General features: G+C 37.9%; 1 long non-coding RNA gene across 1 annotated transcript in view; it reads left to right on the top strand.

Annotated features, from left to right (window-relative positions):
• LOC118692293 (uncharacterized) overlaps positions 1–16742 on the top strand; it is a 170122-nt gene that overhangs the window by 136081 nt on the left and 17299 nt on the right. The window contains exons 7-8 of the long non-coding RNA XR_008508243.1: positions 3557–3796; positions 11215–11276. This is a non-coding gene — a long non-coding RNA (uncharacterized LOC118692293). The remainder of the gene's footprint in view (positions 1–3556; positions 3797–11214; positions 11277–16742) is intronic.

The following is a 16742-nucleotide window of genomic DNA, read 5'->3' as shown; positions in this document are numbered from 1 at the left end:
CTGCAGCTTTTGTTCCACGTAATCCAATTTTAGCAGATATTTGTGTTTCAAGGGAAAGGAAGATCGTACAAGTCTAAGACTACCCAGATTTTTCAAAACACACACACACAAAAAAAGATATGGAGAATTTTTTTTGTTAATTTAATTTGAAAGGCAGAATTTCATTCCCTTATATTTGTGGAAGTAACAGCCATGCAGACTGAACTCCTAATCCCTGGGCAGATGAATAAAACCATATGGTTTTGGAAGACAAAAGTCCTCTGGTACAGTGGTGGTATTTCTGATGAGTGTTTGTGATGTTATGACAGTGTCTCTGCAATAAAACTTTTAGCAGAATAAAGCATTCTTTAGAAAGGTTTTATTCCTTCTTCAGGAAGTTTATGGAACTCCAATGTCTCTATTAGGCATCAGGAGACAAATGACTGATTGTCATTCTTGGGCTTTCAACATTTGTTTGGACCATTTCCCATCAAGTGTCTGGTTCATTTAGTACTTCATCCTTCATTTTTCTCTGGAGTAGAAAGAAGCTATAGTTTTATTATGATTAACTTGCATGAGTTTGTTCGAGTGTTTTTTTCAGGTATATGAATTTCTACTGTAGACCCAGAGGTTTGGTATCATCTCTGTTTTGTCTTAGTATTTGATATAATGGGGGTGACTCAGTGTAGGATGAAAGAAATTTTCCACCATTATACTTTAATAGTTCAGACTCCTGCCCATTGGTGAACATGACCATTTGCCCTGGACATCTGGTTTCTCAGTGCTAAAATGATCTTTCTATTGTTTTCATGCCCCACATGGAAGAAAACTATGCACTGGATTTTCTCCCTCACCTTCAATAGCTACTTACCAAGAAAAGTTGTGATGCTGTCTAATTCACAATGTATAATGTTTTGCATTGTTTGAACAAACATGAAATAATAGATTAAACATTTCTGGTGCAAGTATTCAAAAGTTCTTGAATAATGTGTGAAGTCACAGTTTGGCAATGTCAGTGTTTACAATAATTTACTGTAAGGGCTGAATGTAGATTTGAAGATATTTTGTCACAGATTTAAGACCAGTTAGACTCATTTCACAAAGCCCTTTATTCTATAGAAGGGAAAATTAGAGTTGTCAAAATCGTTATTGCAATTTAAACTATCATTAGAAGTGAAACACAGGTGTCAAAGATATCTTCAGACAGCCAAGAATTTTTGTGGAAAAAAAACCAATCAATTGGTATTGCCAAATTCTCTGACATGTTTGGTACAGTTGGTATTATGTGTGTTTTCTTCTTTACCCTGTGTGTTAACATCTCTGCTTTCTCTGGGAGTCTATAGTGACTAAACTCTCTTTTTTGTCTTCAGGCTACTTAAGAAAAACCTTCAGGCTGTATGATGAGTCATCCAGCTTTTCTTTAGGTATTTTATTTGTCTTCTGTAGAAATCAGACAGCACCATTATCCATTTCATACTGCTTTCCTAAGATTGCCTGTTCACAGGGACAAAAGCTCCAGCTCTTGAAATCATTATTTTACTCATAAAATGTCTTTAATTCACATTGAAAAATGGTAATACATTTTATTTTGAGAAGATGCCAGTCCTTATTAATTCTCTTTTGTACCCTGAAATGAGAAAAACCTGTGTACAAAGAAATGGTGCACCAGTTTTCCAAATAACCTTTACTGAGAAAAACAGTGGAATTCTCATTTAAACCATCCAAGAAGATATTGTATAAAAATGTCCCTCCTCCCCCCTTATCATCCAAGGTAGTCACCTCGTAGAAGGTTATCATGTACCCTGCTTAATGCAAGAAGCATGCATCATATTCTGCTTTCCTTACAACACTTCCCTTTCATCCTGAACACTGCTGATATCTGTTGGGACTGGAAATCACTGTTTTCCAGGGCAGGGCTTCAGGTGGCCCTGCCAGAGCAGTGAGATTTGAGCAGATGACCTCCAGAGGTCCCTTCCAGCCTCAGCTTTTGTGTGATCCTGTAATTCTGTGAAAGTCAGAGTATTTTAGATCTTTCACAGTGTTGCATGCACTTCTACTCATTTCTCAAACTCTTTTTTTGCTCCTGGATTGATTATTATGGTCAGATATGTTTTTACGTTATTCTTTGTTTGTTACTTTTTATTTTGTCCATGTGGAAGGGGGGAGATAAGAACTACTATTTCCCTGCAGCTTGCCCCATTTTGGATAGTGAACCTTCCTTTTTAACTATTTGTCTTCAACTGGGTATAGGGGTAATGAAAAGAACAAAGAAATACATAGGTAAAATGCACCTTATACAGTGCATTTGGGTGCAACCTGGAATTACAGACCAATGAAGAGAGAAACGTATAAATATATATATGTGAAAAGTGTTTTCTTTTAGACTGATATATTCAGTTTCTGAATATCTTCATGTGAATATGATATAAGGATCTGTAATATCTGATCCATGTTGGAATGAGTTAAAGATGTAGTAGGAGGCTTAGAATGGATGAAAGGTATGTGATTTCAATAAGAATGGGATAACAGATTCCACCAGCCTCAATTTTGTCTGCTGTTCACTTCTTAACACAATTGAATGTAGATTATTTTCTGTATTAATTCTCACTATGAAATACCACCCAGTTTGTATGAATTCCTATGAACATTTTATCCTGATACACTGCACATTCTGTGTTGCTCTCTGTGCTTATACCGAATAATTCATTTTCTTCTGTGAGTTCAGTAAAGATACATTATTATCATGAACTAATTTGAAAATGGAATGTTTATTGCTTGCATTTATTTTGGAACATCAAGATAGAAGCATTTCTGATTGATTCTCTCAATTTTATACACATCCAAGTTGGGTTGCATTTTGCAGTAATTTCTTCACATTATTCGTATATATGAAATGCAGTATTTTTTTGTGCTGACAAGATTGAAAGGAATTTCCTATCATTTTTTCTTCCCAAGGGAAACTGCAACCCATAGAAATTTTCCATTGCTCAATTTTCATAAAAGCACTTGTCAAAAAAGTTTTTATATAATGCTCTATTATAGTAGATCGTTTTATTGCCAGAGAAACAGAAGTAGTAAAGTTATTCAAAGCTCACAACTGCACACTCGTTCTATCTTCCTTCAAATGAGCTGAGCAGAAAGCATTATTTATTCCCATTTTAAAATGTGAGGAGCTAGTCAATACACACAGAAAGAAATAAATTGTCTTTCCATCGGTTTATAGTGCTCTAACTCATAAATAGCTGGTACTAATTCACAGAAGGTATATCAGTCCTCTGTAATTATTTTCTTTGTTGTGATACCTGCATGATGGGAGTGCTCCATTAAACTGCCTGTGTTGGGATGTTTTTTACTGTTGTACAATATACAATCATGAACTGAGCTACAAAAACAAAACAAAACAAAACTTCAGGTCAGTTTCACAAGTAGTTGTATGTATTTGTGTGAATCTGCAAATTATGTATATACTTTTTATTTCCATATGTGTTCAGTAGGAATGACTATACTGTGAAATTTCAATTTCAGATAGAATTCTTTCCGGAAAACTTTTCTTTGAAAAATATTACTCTTGTTTCAGATGTAAGTTCAGACATTCCTAATGAATGTGACCAGCCTTCATTTTCCGGGGGTTGAAAGACTAACAGCCAACACTCACAGAATGGTTTGTGCTGGAAGGGACCTTCCAGATCATGGAGTTCCACCCCTGCCATTGTCAGGGACCCCTTCCACTAGACGAGGTTTCTCAAGATCCCATCCAACCTGTCCTCTCTCTGTCATCTGGAATTCTGAAGAAAGTCATCAAGGAAGGACAGTTGAGGTATTTTTGTTGTTTGTTTGTTTGTTTGAAAAAGCTGACAGTTGAGTGTTGTGACATAAACTTGAATATCACTTGGGTTTTAAGTTATGCTAAACAGCAGCAGAATTCCGTGACACTAAGTATGAGACTAAGACACCTACCTTTAGGCTATGTTAATCTTAGCAAGTGGTTTTTCATAGCAGGAGTGGATCAGCAGTATGAAATTGGTCATATCCATCTACAAGAAGGGCCCAAAAGAGGACCCAGGAAACTACTGACCCGTCCAGCCTAACTTCAATTCTGGAAGTACTAGAATGAGTCATCTAAAAAGTACTACTAATCAGAAGAAGCAGATTACTGGGAAAAAACAGGAGGGATTTGCCAAGTACAAATCAAGACAGACTGACCTGGATCCCTTTTTACACTAAAATAACATGTATTTATATGGGACGTGCAGTGGATGTTGTTTATCTGGTTTCAAGCAAGGGTAGAGACATGGTCATTTGACTCTACTCAGCATTTGTCAGGCCATACCTGGAGTATTGTCTCCATTTCTGGGCCCCACAATTCAAGAGAGACACAAACAGACTGGAGAAGGTCTAAAGGAGAGCTACAAGGATGATCAAAAGTCTGAAGAACAGCCCTCTGAGGAAAGACTGAAGATATTGGACCTCTCCTCTATGGAGAAGGATCAGGATCTCATCACAGTTTCCAGTACTTCAAGAGGAGCTAAAAAGAGAATAGAGGCTCTGTTTTCCCAAGGTGGACAACAAGGGACAATGGGTAGAAGTTGCACCAACAGTTTTACCTTGGTGTAAGAAAGATTTTTTGCAGTAAGAGCAGTCACTAACTGGACCAAGGGAATGACCATCACCAGGGATGTGGTAGAGTTTCCATCACTGAAAGTTTTGAGCTGCCATTGGACAGAACCTAGATCATCTCATACAGATTCTCTTTCTCATGAAAAGTTGAACCAAAGGATCTTTCAAGGTCCCTTCCAGCCTCAGCTATTCTATCATTCTACAATATGGTGATGCTACCACTTCACCTACAGTATTTGCCACTTGACAGGATTAGAATAGACAATTTCAGTCAAGTAGCTCAGCTCCTGGTTCAAAACCTATGGTTTATTAAAATTTTCATGCTGTCATGTCATACATAGAAAAAAGTAAAGCTGTTATACATTGGTCACATCTATAAAGAAATAATTTCCTGCACAAAGTAAAAATAATGCAGTAAAAATATTACACATCAATTAGACTACTGTACATTTGCAAAAATAGGTGAATGAACCAATAAAATCCATGAGCATGTGTAAACCATGAGATAGCATAATCCTTTTATATCCCCACTGTTATGTATTTCCAGAAAACAGTCACACACTCTCTATCTCTGTCTTTGGTTTGTCTACACTTTAGAAATACAATTACTTAGTCTACAAGACTTTAAAAATTGTGTGGTCATCTGACTGCTGCTCTGCCTTTATGAGGTCATGTCTTAAATCTATTGAAATTAATTAGCACATCTGTGGAGAAATTCTGAGAATAAACTTTCTGTCATTGTTATTTAACTTCATTGTCTTAGGCAGCCCTGTCTATGTACATTGAAGACAGTTAACTCTAGTAAATGAGTTCAAGTATACCATTTTTTGAAATGCATGAGACCAGCTGGCAAGAGATAAAATCATCGTTGATTGTGGAAAATGTCTTGATATCCTTTCAAAACAAAGCCCCAGTTATTTTGGCACGGTACCAAATTATATCTTTCAGCTGTCAGTGATGCTTCAATTGGAGAAGGAAAATAGTTGAGACAATCATCACCATTGAATCACTGCAGTTTTGCAACTTCACCAACAATAGTTTGTTTCATAATTTCTATTACTACAAATGATACATTTGTGAAAGAATCTTTTCCTAGCTGACTTCCTGGCTCTTCATTATCCATTTACAAAAGGAAAGGGAAAAACTTTCTGAAAGCAGATTTTGTCTATAGGAGCAAAGTATTCTTTCCCAAACATGAAAATCAGAATGTGGAAACATCCACATCTTATAACTTTTCCCTGAAGACCTGCATATTGCCTAAGATAACTTGTTGATCAGTAATGAGGATTACTTGGCAAATTGGCATCAGTGTTAGACCTTTTGCCAGATGGAGACTCCATTCTCACCTATGAGGAATAAATACTCTACTGAGAGCGCTATCTCAAATTCTCATCGTCTTTTGCAAAGTCGGATGAATCATAAACAGATGTCCTCTGTCTTTTGAACTGCCATCTGCTGTAACTCGTTGGAAGATCTCTGGCTATTTCTGTCAAAGTATTCTAACTTTTTTTCTGAAAAGACTATTCTTTAGACAACATGTTTTGAAGAGTAACCCTGGAAAGACAGCAGCTGTTTTTTCAGAGTCTAGCAAGGCTCTGATTCTGTTAATTATTTTCTTTTTTATCTTTCCTTTTACAATGGAAACTGGTTGCTATTCTCATTCATCCTGTAAGTTTTAAAAACTGTCCAGGCTGTATAATTAGGATTTCTTCATAAGCATCTTCTGCTGAATGGTTCACTACCTGAATCATTGGAATCATAACAGATGGAATCATAACAGTTCCCTGAGTCATTATTAAGCTGGTCCAATGTCATAAATGAATTTTTGTATGTGTTTGATGTGTTTTATCCAATCCAAGGGTCATAACTGTCTAATTGAAGGAGCGCCTATTCTAGCCTATAAAATGAATTTCGTAAGTATTATAGTAGGTATGCACTTTTTGTGAATGATTCACATTCTATGTGAATAAGTCTGTCCACATTATTTCGAACTTTAAAACAAGACTTTCTAAGTGTCGGTAACTTCCTAACTTGCAGAGAAAACAGCACAATTTTAGCATGTACCTGAAATATCTTTTAGATCTTGGAAGTTTTTGTATCTCATGTCATTCTGTATGAAGCTTCTTACCAATGACAGTGCTCTTATTCCAGCCAATCTGAGAGACATCAGGATTAAGATGTATCCCTGCTACTGGATTTCCCTCTACACAGGGAAAGTGATTTTTGTAGTCTCCACTCTTCTTTCTTCTTCTGCTCAAACACTATAAATTACATGACAGGGTGTAGTAGTTTGACAAGAAATGTGTTTTTTGAGATGTTGTGTTTTTGGCTAATAGATATTCAGACTTTAATATTGGTATTTAACTTGACTATTGAGACATAGACACGCTTCTGAGAACACGGAGTTAAAAGCAGAGCTCTCTCCTGGGAGGGTTTTTTTGGGTTTCTGGCGGGAAAGAGTTCGGGTCTCTCCCCCGGCCCAGCTGCTGGCTGGGCAGGGGGAGGGGAAAGCCATGTGGCTGGGAGAGGTAAGTTTGAGCTCGGGGGTGGAAGGGTGGAAGAGAGACACAGAGAGAGAGAGAGACACTGGGAGCTATCGGGCAGCCCTTTCTGAGAGACACTGAGAGAGAGAGAGAGAGAGCTGCTGCCTGGGACTGTAACTTTGAAACTGGATAAACATGGGCTTGTGCCGGCAGCACGGCTGAGACAGAGAAGAGGGGGGGGTTCAGCCGGCTGCTTGTAAGAGCTTTTAACTCCTTTTTAGAGAATGAGAACTTTACAGATCATTGACTTCTCCTAGAAGATAGAGTGGAAGATGAAGAAAGAAATGAGCCAGTGTGAGAGAAGTCTGAGCGAGTGAGAGATAGTAAAAGAATAGAGAAGAATCTTAGTGAGAAGAGATGATAGAGTAGCTTTTGCTAGACTCTTTTTGTATAGCCATAAACAGAACTATGTTCCTTGTGATACAGAGACTGCATTCTAGGGGGAGGCAATGGCCTCAGAACCAAAAGAGTTCAGTGTTAGTGCCCCTCGGCCCCAGGGGGTGAAAAATATAAGAGAGACAAGTGTCCCAAAAGAGAGATTGTGGAGACAAGTGTCCCAAAAAAGAGACTGTGCCTTTTTTTGAAACAAGACAGAACATCCTTAAAAAAGACAACCCTAAAAGCAGTTCTGGTCCGTGTTCAGTAGTGAGAGCACTAGACATAGAAAAGAAGAAGTCACGACAGCAGATGTACTCCGGGCAGTGCCACAAGTGACACAGAAACACACGAAGCTTCGACTGTGTTTCCAGGAAAAGCCCATAGTACAAGAAAGACTCCTCTCCTCTTGATGAACTGAAGATTAATTGTCTAAAAAGTGATGCTGAACCAAGAGTTAGTGATTTGAAGAACAAATGTATTGTGTTAGAAATTTAGTAGAGAGAAGAAGAAATGCATTTGTAAAGTTTTCATTTTCCCTGTATGTGTGTGTTCCTTTTTATTTGTAGTTGTAGAGTAGTTAATAAAGTTCTAATTCTTTTTTTCCCTAAATAAAAGCCTACTTTACTTATTCCTAGTCACATCTCACAGCAAAAACCAAAGAAAAAGTATCTTCATAAAAACACTAACATTGTACCAGTGTCAAACCATAACATTTTTGGTTCCCTGACCGGGAATCGAATTTTGAAAGAATGATAAGATAAAGTTGAGAGTAAAGCTGTGAGATGAAACCAAAGAAGAATAAAAACAAAGCATGTATTGAGTTAAAGTAAATGCATAGTAAAATCTGGAAATGAAAGTTTTCTTGTTTTGTAAGAGTGTTGAAGTGTTTTGTAATTTTGTTAATAATTTTAGAAAGTGTGTTCTCAGAAGCGAAAAGTAGAATGTAGTAGTTTGACAAGAAATGTGTTTTTTGAGATGCTGTGTTTTTGGCCAATAGATATTCAGACTTTAATATTGGCATTTAACCTGACCATTGAGACATAGACACGCCTCTGAGAACACGGAGTTAAAAGCAGAGCTCTCCCCTGGGAGGGTCCTCTTGGGTTTCCGGCGGGAAAGAGTTCGGGTCTCTCCCCCGGCCCAGCTGCTGGCTGGGCAGGGGGAGGGGAAAGCCATGTGGCTGGGAGAGGTAAGCCTGAGCCCGGGGGTGGAAGGGTGGAAGAGAGACACAGAGAGAGAGAGAGAGACACCGGGAGCCATCGGGCAGCCCCCCCTGAGAGACACAGAGAGAGAGAGAGAGAGCCGCTGCCTGGGACTGTAACCTTGAAACTGGATAAACATGGGCCTGTGCCGGCAGCACGGCTGAGACAGAGAAGAGGGGGGGGTTCAGCCGGCCGCTTGTAAGAGCTTTTAACCCCTTTTTAGAGAATGAGAACTTTACAGATCATTGACCTCTCCTGGAAGATAGAGTGGAAGATGAAGAAAGAAATGAGCCAGTGTGAGAGAAGTCTGAGCGAGTGAGAGATAGTAAAAGAATAGAGAAGAATCCTAGTGAGAAGAGATGATAGAGTAGCTTTTGCTAGACTCTTTTTGTATAGCCATAAACAGAACCATGTTCCTTGTGATACAGAGACTGCATTCTAGGGGGAGGCAATGGCCTCAGAACCAAAAGAGTTCAGTGTTAGTGCCCCTCGGCCCCAGGGGGTGAAAAATATAAGAGAGACAAGTGTCCCAAAAGAGAGATTGTGGAGACAAGTGTCCCAAAAAAGAGACTGTGCCTTTTTTGAAACAAGACAGAACATCCTTAAAAAAGACAACCCTAAAAGCAGTTCTAGTCCGTATTCAGTAGTGAGAGCACTAGACATAAAAAAGAAGAAGTCACAACAGCAGATGTACTCCGAGCAGTGCCACAAGTGACACAGAAACACACGAAGCTTCGACTGTGTTTCCAAAAAAAACCCATAATACAAAAAAGACTCCTCTCCTCTTGATGAACTAAAAATTAATTATCTAAAAAGTGATACTAAACCAAAAGTTAGTGATTTGAAGAACAAATGTATTGTGTTAGAAATTTAGTAGAAAGAAAAAAAAATACATTTGTAAAGTTTTCATTTTCCCTGTATGTGTGTATTCCTTTTTATTTGTAGTTGTAGAATAGTTAATAAAGTTCTAATTCTTTTTTTCCCTAAATAAAAGCCTACTTTACTTATTCCTAGTCACATCTCACAGCAAAAACCAAAGAAAAAGTATCTTCATAAAAACACTAACATTATACCAGTGTCAAACCATAACACAGGGAAAGACAAATTACAGTGGTGCTTTAATTGTGAGTAAGATTACTTGTCATAAAAATTGCCTGTCACTTAAAAAATTAGTGATGAAAGTGATGAAAGAAATCACACCTTAACTGCTACTTATTCTCAGCTTTCAAGTAACAGATGCTATGAATACCATAGGTCCTCTGTTTTTTAACCATTCACAAAAGTATTGCCCTGTGGTTTAATGACTTTGCAGAGCTGCCTGTTTCATTCTCTGAGCCCAAGGAATTACAGGTTATCACTTACAAAAGCATAGCTTCACACCATCTCCCTACATCAAGTGGGACTGCTTAGCAAAAACGTTGATTCTTTACACCAGGAGAATACTTCAAGGAGCTTGAAACTCACATTGTTTCTAATTCCTAGCCCAGTGCCTTATTCTGCCTCACTGTACCTACTTTTCCTCATTTTAGTTTCAAGTCTGTATATAACAGAACATTTATGTGACATATATTAATATACAAAACTGAAAGGTTTTTAATATAATATGTTTATGTGTATTCTGCAGTGGTCCACATACCTGTATCTGTTAGTCTGTCCATCCATCCACGCATCCATCTATCCATGATGGAACCAAATACAAACAACTTGGAAAGAGAAAGTTGTTTCTTTCCCATACTTACATAATATTTGAGATAACTTACATAATATTTGAGATAACCTACATAGCATTTGAGATAACAACTGTAAATGTAAAAGATATAAACATGTGAAGCAGAGATATGACCCAATAGTGGAAAATGAAGAAAAGAGAAGGCAGAGATTTAAAATGAAGTAAAAAAGGTGTTGTGAAGGAATAATTCATGATGAATGGAAAGAAAACATTTTGAAATTTTGTAGTATTCTTTCCTCCTACTCACACTCCTGTGTTAGCAAGGTGAATCACTTACTCCAGGACCAAAATCAATTTGTTTTTCAATTGACAAAGCATGATTGCAGACTTCCAGTTTAAATGACTTTGGATAATTTGTTCAAAGGAAACAACAACAAAGAGAAAAGATAAACATCTGCAAGAGATCACAATTATGTGTTTAACTTTGTACCTCCTTCAGGAACACTCCTTCACATATGACTGAGTAATGGCTACAAATGACTGAAAAAAAATCTACTAAAAAGAAAACTAAAATACCAACACTGAGGTCTTTCCAGCAGCTAATGAAAAGATTTGCTTCTGACTCAATAGATTTGAGAAAAGAAAAGAACAATAAGAACATGATATATGTGATGTTGACAGAACTGAATGGTGTTTGAAAGCAAACCAAGCTAGCACAGCAAGAAAGAAAACTGAAGCAGGGACCAGAAGCAACAGAAAGTAGAAATGCTGTTTTGTATCCTTAGCAACCTAACCAAACCCCTTTTCTCACTGTCCTTACTTATAGGGCAGAGGAGAAGTTTCTCCAAAAGCTCAGATTCTTCCTCATTTCCTGAGACCTCAGAAAAGGTAAGAGAGTGTTCTGAGTCCATGAACCACAGGAAGCTGTTATTGGGCCTAAGGCATTTTTGCAGCGCCTCATCAAAGTTAGGAGAACCTAACTCCTAACCAGCTGCTTGAATTTACTGAGGATGCCCCAATAGCCTTCAGCCAACCAAATCTAATATTATTGAAGTTATTATTAGTTAATTATACACTCACCATCAGCCCATAGAATACATAAGCAGATGTGAGAGCTTTTGTTTTTGTTGGAGGAAAACATGACTGTAGGGTAATAATCAGAAGAAATAAGTTTAGAATTTAGGTCTTCACAGTGAGTATATCTATCTTTCAGCTCATTTAGTGTTGCTACTAAAGAAAGAGAGAAAATAAATGTTCCACCTTCAGGTCAAACAGCTCAAGACTATTCCCAGCCTCCCGGCACTTTCTCACCTGCCTTTAATATGGGACTGTCTCTGAGGCACAAAATGTCAAGTACAGTTGTAACTCTTCAACTAGTCGAGTCTCGAGTTCACTGGTGTTGATGATCAGCACAGGTTAACAAAAACATCCTGTTTCTCCTTCTGAAATTCTTACTGAATTTCATGAGTATCTAGAGAATTGTTTAAAACAGCAGTTTTTTTGTAATTTCAATGTTATCAGAGCATCCTGACAGAATGGAGAGAAGTGGACTGGGGACAAAGCCTCACTTTAGCATCTCCTGTTGTGTCAAAGCAGTTTCTAAAGCTTCAAGAAAATTAATGTTTTTTCATAAGTATTCATTTCTTCGACTCAAATGCTGTGTTGATAAGCCTTTTAGAGTAGCAGATAATGTAAAGGACTTCAAAGGCTCATGCAGGCATTCCCACTTGGCTTCCTGAATACAGCTGGGAGTCAAACTAATTGGCAGTCTGCAGTGAGGCAATTAGCTACAGGATGAAGTAAATTGGAAGCAGAGACCTAACATTAAATATGTGTCATTACTTGAATATGTGCTTTGTTTTGTGTGAGAGGAACTGCTATCAGAGTATTGAGATAGTTTCAATACTGAAATTAATCTGTGGGGCACAGGTCTGAACCCCCCCTTTGTATCCTCTGGAAAAACTGGCCAACCAAGTAGGGTAAAACCATTATTTAAAAAATTTAAACTGTTATTTTAAATTATTTGAAAAGTTTGTGTTCTGACTGCAGGCTTTGTATTTAGTAAACCAGTACTAAAGAAGCGACCTGACGTAGGTGCTGACCTCTACCACACAGTAAAATGCAAACTAACTATTGGCTTCAATTACATTTTTCTGGTTTACTTCAGAGATTAAAATCTAATTTGGCTCAATTATAATCACATCATACAGGAAGAGTGTTTCAATTTTTCTTGGGCAGATACTGGCAGTAAAATAATGAGATTGCCGCCTTCCTTTTTTGTTCCTCTGAGATCATGGGGACTGCAGCAAATGTTCAAAGATAATAATCTTTTATAAATGAAAAAATGAAGTGGTGCCATTCACTGTGATGGATTAAATGATTTCAAAATATCATAGAATCATGTAATAGAGTGTTTTGGGTTGGAAAGGACCTTAAAGACCATCTAGTTCCTACCCCCTTCCCATGGACAGGGACATTTTCCACTTGACCACTAGGTTGCTCAGAGCCCCATCCAGCCTGATTCTGAGCACCTCTAAGGATGGGGAGCCACAACTTCTCTGCACAATCAGTTCCAGTGTATCACCACCATTGTAGCAAAGAATTTCTTCCTTATATCTGTAAATCCAGAAAAGGAAATCTGAAAATAGCTTACACCTGGGAGTAGGAGGATTGAGAATCTGCTCAGGTGAGTAAACACTAGATCAGGAGCAAGATGTTCCTACTGTCTCAATTCTGAGTTACCATACCAAGTGCATTTCTCTCTTGATGTTTCTCTTGCAACCCTTCAGGGGTTCACCTTGAAAAAATGTGGCATGAGCCATATTCTACCTGCTTGGCAAACAGAAATATGCAGCTGAATCTGTGTTTCTAAGCTCTGGGCTATGGTACAGAGCAAGTTCACTGCTACTTCTCTTCCTTTTCCTTCCTACCCTAAACCAAAATTCAGTGCTCTGTTCGACCGCTAACTAAGGCCTCTTGATTTCTTGGTGTATCCTTTGCTTGTATCTTCACCTCTCTCTTTCAAAACCCTTTTGGATCTTAATACCATACATTTTCTACAAGTCTTTTTAACTAACTCCCTAAAGAGTGGCTGTAGTAACTAGTGCTGAATAGATACATTGGGACCTTGTTTAGGTGAGGAAGAAGTAGTACCATAAACACAGTGAAATGTAGGTTTATGAGATTATTTGGCATTTCATGGTAGCAAGTGATACTATGACCTTCTCATCATCAGAAACTTAGCTAGGTTCATTAGGTGTTACTTCACATCTGCTTTGGAATTGCCTTCAAGTGGCCACTGCATTCTGAAATCAAAGTGGTGCAATCCTAAAATAGATGTTCTTGTCATGAAACAGCCTTGTGCATTTCTGAATTAATTACTTTTATTTCAAAGCAGAAAGCCTACAGGGGTTACATAGAGGGAGCCAAGTTGGTTGCATTCCACCATGTATCATTAATATCCTCATTGCATTTTTCCAGTCACTTTTCCCTCTTGAACTGAATTTCATCTGTTTTGCAGGGTTGCTAGGGAAGTTTGGGAAATCTGGTGGAGTATTGGCACAGTCTTGCTGCCAAGGACAGGCAGTTATTTCTTCAATTTGTGGCTTGTCAGATGGACTAAACTTATCTAGAACAGGACAATTCAGAGGAAACACCATGTTGGAGGATCTGATGTAGATATAGTGTAATCCTAAAAAAAGAAAATTAGTTTAAAAGTGCAGAACTCTTTATGCATAAATTGCTCCAGAAACAGAAAGAGTTCTTTGCATCATTTTATGGCTTCATATTGAATTATGTCTTCCTTGGTTGGTGTTTGTACTAGGGCATGACAGGATATTTAATGGACCTATACAGAAGCCGTAAAGAAACCCTTCATCAGGAACTGTATTTATAAGGAACAGAATGAATGGGTTCAAACTGAAATAAGGGAAATTTAAGTTAGGTATAAGGAAGAAAATGTTTACTGTGAAGTTGGTGAGGCACTGGAACAGGTTCCCCAGAGAAGCTGTGGATGTTGCAGCCCTGGAAGTGTTCAAGGCCAGATTGGATGGGGCCCCAGTAATCTGGTCTAGTGGAAGTTGTCCCTACCCATGGCAGGGGGCTGGAACAAGATGCTCTTTAAGGTACCTTCCAACCTAAACCCTTCTATGATTCTATGACCATGCAGACTGAAAGCTGAAAGGCTTTGACAAAAAATCCTATTATAAAATAACAAAAAGAGCAGGGACAACATACTAATGAAACTAAATTGTCATCATCGTTACAGTTCTGAGGCACCTGCTGTTTAAGCCCTCCAGTTTTGTCATTAATCACACAAAAAAGACATCAGCTGACATCACCTCACTGGCTTTTCAATAGCAGCTCAAGGGCTCTGACTCTCCAAACACAGACAGCTGGAGACTTGTAAAGGAAATAGCTTCAAAACATATCTACTTTTGCTCAAATCTTAATTGCACCAAAAGCAATCATTGACAGGAATTTTCAACCTGATGCAGTGTTGATGAATTTTGTTGCTGGCAAAATTTTTATTCAACAGATAATGCCTTGCTCTCCCACACAACCATGCTTTTTGTTACAGTGAACTGGACCTTTCTAGATTTATTCTTCTCCTAAACTATCAATGCAATATGTGTAACACCAGCACATGTTGTTATTTAAGTCAGTCCACTGTACCAGTTAGATCCCTTCCCATTATGTCTAATTGCATGTATTAAAAAGGCAAATCTGCCATTTTCTGTGTGCCTTTGAAAATATTTTATTGCCCTCTGAACACAGATATGCCATTTATGGAGTTGTACACATTAAAGTTTCCAGTAGCAAATTAACTTGTTCTACATTTCCCCATTTAGCTTTTTAAATATTTGCTTGGATGTTTGTTGCTGCAGTGAACAGGATTTAAAATTATATAAAAGCAATAATGAAGCAATAAAGTGCTCCCCTGTGTAGAGTTCATATTGCATTTAATTGGCACAATGGAGCAGTTTACAGCAAGTATTCTTAGGCGTGTGATAGTTTACTGTGCTGCAGATGTTTCTAGGTAACCTTTAAAAGGAATGGAAAATATGGAAATTTCAGATTGCTGCTTGAGTTTTATGAGCATATTTTATAGAAATCTATAGAGATGAGAATGACAAAAAATAAGTGACATTATTACACAAGAATAGACCACCATTAATATGTCTCATAGGGGTTCAATAACCCCACAGTCATGGTGCAACTTAGTGTGAAATCCAAGTTTGCCTTTTCCATGCATAGAGATCTACAGAAAATCAGCAGAGGCAAAAGCTTACAGGAAAAATCTTAGGGCCAAGCTTGAAAGAAGGAATACCAAAGTTAATTTAGTAAGAATATGTTATATATATTACTCCAAAGTATAAAACAGCTATAAATATTTAGGTATGTACACATACATAGTGCATACACATTCTAAATACTTTCTAAATGTTGTGCCTTCATTGGCAATACCTGACAGATGCTTAATATCAGCTCTGGAATCAAATGAATGAAGATTTTGCAACACTCTTTCTTTCTGTTGTAGTGTGCTAGTGTGCTCTAAACTGTTAGTAATGCCAATTTAACCTGTCTGAAGTCCCTAGGAGTCACTAAGCCTGAAGGGATTAGCAGTGGCTAATCTGCAAGTAGAATTGTCTGAGTGTTGTACAAGAGCTGTAAAACTCTTCAGGTTTCATAGGTCTTATCTCCTCATGCATTTTTCTCCTATGGTGTTACATTTCTTTGCTAGCCCTCTTTGCCCTGTCATTAGTGAACCTTTTTACCAACACAGAATTCAGGAAAGCACACTGGCCCAAGGTGCAGGAAGTTGAACTTAAACCCAAAGGACCTCACTACAAAAGACTGTAGTCTTGGAGAACAAGTATGCTATATGTTCTCCTAGGAAAAAAGCATAAAAACCAACAACAAAACCCAAAGCCAAATAAATGAGATCCCAACAAAGAAACAAGGGAGAAAAAACAAAAAAAAACACCCCAAACTCACATGTATACACACACATTAAGTAGAAGGCATAGGAGATATCACCCATTAAAATTCCATGCATATGTAGTAAATTAAGCACAAGTACAGGCTGAGCAGAGGACAGGTCAAGATTAGTCCTGGGTAGAAAGACTTGGGGGTTATTCTACCAAAAGAATAACATGATGCAGCAATGTGCTCTTGCAGCCCATAGAGCCAATTGTGTCCTGGGCTGCATCAAAAGAAGGGAGACCAGCAGGTCAAAGGAGTTGATTCTTCCCCTCTCCTCTGCTCTAGGGAGACCCTACTTGGAGTGTTGCATCCAGCTCTAGGTCCCACAGCATAAAAGGAATGTGAGAATTTTTTTGAATTTATTGTCCG

The sequence above is a fragment of the Molothrus ater genome, chromosome 2, assembly GCF_012460135.2.
Source record: "Molothrus ater isolate BHLD 08-10-18 breed brown headed cowbird chromosome 2, BPBGC_Mater_1.1, whole genome shotgun sequence".
NCBI classification, from domain to species: Eukaryota; Metazoa; Chordata; class Aves; order Passeriformes; family Icteridae; genus Molothrus; species Molothrus ater.
Note: the sequence above shows the minus strand (reverse complement) of the source record. Positions and strands in the feature narration are given on the sequence as shown.